The following is a 5219-nucleotide window of genomic DNA, read 5'->3' as shown; positions in this document are numbered from 1 at the left end:
CACTTGAGCCACAGCGCCACTTCCGGCTTTTTTCTTTTTGCTTATGTGGTGCTGAGGAATCGAACCCAGGGCTTCATGCATGCAAGGCAAGCGCTCTACCACTGAGCCACCTTCCCAGCCCCCTGTTTTCTCATTTTTTTTTAAAAAGTGATTCTTGGATGATACCAACCCTTCACTTAAAATATCAAGCCAAGCTGGGCACTGGTGGCTTATGCCTGTAATCCTAGCTAATCAGGAGGCTGAGATCTGAGGATCGAGGTTCAAACCAGCCCGAGCAGGAAACTGAGACTCCTCTCTCAAAAAAAAAACACACCCAAAAAACCAGAAATGGCACAGTGGTTCAAGTGGTAGAATGCTCACCTTGAGCTGAGAAGCTCAGGGACAGCGCCCAGACACAGAATTCAAGCCCCATGATCAACCAAACCAAACCAAACCAAACCAAAACAACAACAACAAAAATCAAGAAATATCAAGCCAATAAAACTGATAGTTTTGAGCCAAATCACATAAAAACCCTCAAGGAGTTTTCTTATGCTCAGAAGTGTTTTGGCTGCTGAATGGATTCTGCTATCCTTTTTAATCAATAATCGTTAGTACCATTCAGCATCAGTTCAAATCATGTTTAAGATATATTTTTGAAGAAGTTTCTTCAATTTCAAACCTAACCTAATATGATGGATATCTTTCAGTGTGGCATTACCTAAACAAGACAGACTGGAAAAAGACCTCAGGAGGACAAATAGCATGACAGTCAACTGCCTGAATATTTTTAGAGCATCATTCTAAATTTAAAATATTATCTTTAAGTAGTTGTGCAAAGGGCTTTCAACACGTCAGTGTGTGAGTACAATGCATCCTGACCCATCTCACTCCTTTTATTCTTCCCACTCTCTCAACCCCACGCATCCCCACAAGTTACCTAATGCCATTTTCACATATATATGGTGAATATAATGATTGTATTCTCCTACCCTTCCTCTCTCCATTTGTCTTCTCTCTTCCCCTTTATATCCTCACAACACATGCTTCAGCTTTCCAGTATTTATTCTGTTAAACTGTAAGTTGTTCAAAGGAATCACACCATTGGAATCCTCCTCTGTGTATACCATGCTTTAGTTAACCTGTTTGTGCATATATGCATATGTCCCTATATATCTTTTCATATGTTCTAAAATTTTTAATGAATGGGCTTCAGATCCACTGGAACTGGTGAAATTAGGCTGTGTTTCAAATGGAATGGAAAGATTGATCAATTTAAAATGAAACAAATATTATCTTAGTTTTAACTTATACAAAGAATCTAACATAGCAGGAGTTTGTAAAAGGTCCTATTCCTCTTTCTCTAAGGTAGACTGTTCTTACCCAGTCTAGAAGTCTTGGATATGTTTTTCTCAAATCCTACCTTGGCCAGATTTTTGAACATCATATTCCACTATAAAATAGCCCATGTTCTTTCCCCTTCCCCTCTTTTTTCACTTTCTCCTTCCCTTCTTTCCTGTTTTCCTTTCATTTTGGTAGTACTGTGGTTTGAACGGAGGGTCTTGCATTTGTCAGGCAGGCGCACTAATGCTGAGTCATAGCTACAGTTGTATTTATTTATTTATTTTGCTGGAAAGTTTTTGAGATGGGACCTCACTTCCTGCCCAGGGATGCATTTGGACCTCAATCTGCCTATTTTAGGCTTCCAGTCCTTGAACAGGCATGTAGCACTATATCCAGCTTCCTTCCATTGAGTTGGAGTTCTGCCTGGTTGTCCTGGAATGACAAAACTCCTAATCTCAGAGTGCCAAGTATCCAGGATTACAGGTGCAAGCCACTGGCTTAATCTTTCTCTCTTAAATGAATATTTATTTATTGCAAACAAACTGTGTACCAGGCATGATCCAGGGTTCTTGGAATCTTACAATGATCTTGTGTGAATTGCCTCTTCCCTGAAGTCTTATTTTATAAATACCTTAGAAGTTAACCACCACGCATCCTGCATACGACATATGAATTTATTAAGTTGCTGCCATGAATGGCAGTGACCTTTATGACATGATCTCTAGGAGACTGGATGGAGTGCATACTTGTGTGTATGTGTGTTTGTGTGTATATCACAATGCATAGTACTCTTTGAAAGCTTTCTGATGAGTCAGGTCTTACTCATTTGCCAGTGCCTAAAATAATGTCTGGCACATCATAGGTGGTCAAAATAGCTGTCAATATTCAAGGCTAACCTGGGCAGAAAAGTTCAAGAACTAACCCTTCACAAACAGAGAACTGGGCACGTGGTGGTGTGGGCTTGTTAACCTAAGGTAAGACTGACATAGATGGATCATGCCAGATACTTGCTTATGCAGGAAATGAGACTCTGTCTCAAAAAATGACCAGCAAACAACTATAGCAAAAACAAAAACAGAACTGGAGAGGTGTGGCTCAGTGTTAAAGAGTGTCTACCAGACAAGCATGAGCCTAGAATTTAAACCCCACTGCCACCAAAACCAAACCAAAACAACAGCAAAAATACCCACCATATGTATGGTGACTGCCTAGACAAAACCATCAAGTAAATGATCAGACTACCAAAATGCCTAGTGTTTTTCTCATTCTAAATGCCTCCAATGTGCCCATCTTGTCTCATGGTTTTTTTCCTTTCCCCTTTCCCTAATCAAAGTCTCTATTCATACCTTTTGCTTATCTTACCTAGATCATCATAATTAAATGTTGTCTGAAGAATATTTCTCATCTTTCTTTTTTAAAAATTCTTTTTATTATCTTTAAGTAGTTGTACAAAGGGGTTTCACTTCAATGTCAGTTTATGAGTACCATGCCTCTTGATCAACATCAGTTCTTCTATAACTCTCCCCTATCTCTCCCAACCCCAAGCATTTCTGAAATTTTCCTAGCTCCATTTGCACATATATACACTGCATATTATGATGTATTCATCCACACTTTATCTCTTCATTCATCTACTCCTATCCCCTCCATCTCACTCCCCACCCTTTGACTTCACCCCCTCCACAACTTCAAATTTCAGCTTCTTGATACTCATTTTATTAAACTGTCAACCGGAGTCTGCCCCTGTGTATACCATACTTCAGATAATGTGTTTGTGGTATGCTTACATATATATTTACAATTAAGATCTAACGTCCACATATGAGAGAAAATGTGTTTTTTGTCTCTCTGAGTCTCGCTTAGTTAACATGATTATTGTCACTTTTTCAAAGGTATCTACAGCCTAACAAGGAGGAATTCCAAAGGACTTGCAAACCACTGGCTAAGAAGCAGTATGAGATACAACAGTCGCTCCTAGCTTCTGTGAGCTCCTTGGGACAAGGTTTTTACTTCAGTTTGCAATGCTCAATGCATCACATTGCCTACATGCAATCCCCACTCCTGCAGCTAGCGGGATTTCCACTGCCAAGAGTTTTTGTGTGCCTGATCCTGGAGGTTTGATTACGACGTCAGGTTTACTCTCTGTAACTTTGATTATACTTTTCTTCATCCTCTGTAATCAAGCTCAGAGTGCTCCAGATGCACCGTTGAATGAGTACAAGGTGAAGAATCCAGAGTGAAAAGAAAAACTCAACATCTTAATCTTTTCAGCTCTAGTCCTAAAGAGCTCACTGAGATTGGGGGGAGGGGGGCAGGGGGAAGGGAGGGCACCACAACTCTTTTCTGGTAGCGCAGGTCAGCAGGCTGCTCCTCTCCCAGGGCCAAACCCCTGCACTATATACCATTGTTAAATACTCACAGTGAAACTTAAAAGATGTTCCCTTTCTCCACAACAGGTGGCCAGTGCAACCTCCAGCTCTGATTGGTGGAAAGGCCACAGGCGCCCAGTGGCCCAGAGAAAGGGCCTCCACTTGTGTAGTTTCAAGAACTTACTCAATAGGGTGTTGTCCTGATAATATCTCAGGGCACTGCCAATTTGTGCAACCCGCTGGGCCATTAGGGAACTATGCTGGGTTGTCAACGTTAAATGGAGACTCAGAGGGGACCAAAGCTCTTTCAGGAGTGTGTGTGTGTGTGTGTGTGTGTGTGTGTGAGATCAGAGTCAACTCAGGGACAATGTGAGCATTTGTTCCTCTCTTGAATACACACAGCTCTCTCATGCAACCTCTGGACACAGGTTTTTGCGAAAAGAGCAAATACACATTTTCACCTAATTGAAGTTTATTTTCCCTGCTTGGTTCTAGAAAGATAATACTGAATGAAGACAGAAGCACAGGTGTCACTTGAGCCCGGTGTCTACTTTGGAAGACAGAAGAAATGTATACAAACTCATAGAATTCTTGTCTGAAAAAGTTCAGGCCCGTGGCCAACAAAGTGTGATTGAGTGATGGCACAGTGAGAGACTGTCAGGGGGCAATATTTCCTAATCTCTCCCCTCCTGTTAAATAAAAGTAGCTCAAAGATAACCGAACTGGGTAGAGGAAGCACGTCCCACAGCCTCTTGAATATGTTCTCCAGCCCAGGCTCAAGGCCAAACTTTCAAATTAAGTCAAAGCAATAAAGCTGATGGGGGGGGGGGCAAAGGGAGGAGGGAGAGCACAATCTGAAGAAAGAAAGGGTAGTGGGTGAGTGCAGTATGGGGAAGTTAATCACCCAGAACCTTTTTGGGAAAATAGGGACATGCTTTCGGAGAGCAGTGGACGATCTGCCTAGATCCAGTTACCCAAATGCCTTTCGAATACAAACAAGAGCACGGGGGATGGGGGGGGGGAGGAGTGTGTGTGTGGGGGTGAGATACACGATGCTTAACCCAGGAAGCTTCAAGTCGTCCTACCTGTGAAAGGTCAGGCCCAACACCCCGCTGGAAGACAGGGCAGGTAGGACATGGGGAACCGGGCCGGTTACCCTGAGATACTCATTGGGGTCAGGTGGCTGGGCTAGGTGTGCCCACCCGGGGGAACATTCGGGGTGTAGGGTGAAGGGCAGAGGGGACAGGTCAGGAAGCAATGCGGGCCTGAGGGCAGGCAGGAATAAGGGGTGCGCGCAGGGAGTGGACGGCGTGGGATGCTGAGGTCCAGGGGGTCGGGAGTCGGACTCCAGGAAGGTGGGGAGCCCGGGGCACGGCGCTGGCGCTGGCGGGGCGGTCGAGCAGAGGAGGAGCGCAGCGAAGCGTCGGGGACAAAGAGGACCGAAGAGGGAAGGGGGGCGAGGTGGGAAGGAGAGGGGCCCGGCAGAGGGGCGGCCGTGGCGCGGTGGCTGGGCGGGCGAGGGCTTCA

This window comes from Dipodomys ordii, unplaced genomic scaffold (assembly GCF_000151885.1).
Source record: "Dipodomys ordii isolate 6190 unplaced genomic scaffold, Dord_2.0 Scaffold106, whole genome shotgun sequence".
Taxonomy (NCBI): Eukaryota; Metazoa; Chordata; class Mammalia; order Rodentia; family Heteromyidae; genus Dipodomys; species Dipodomys ordii.
This window is presented reverse-complemented; position numbering follows the sequence as displayed.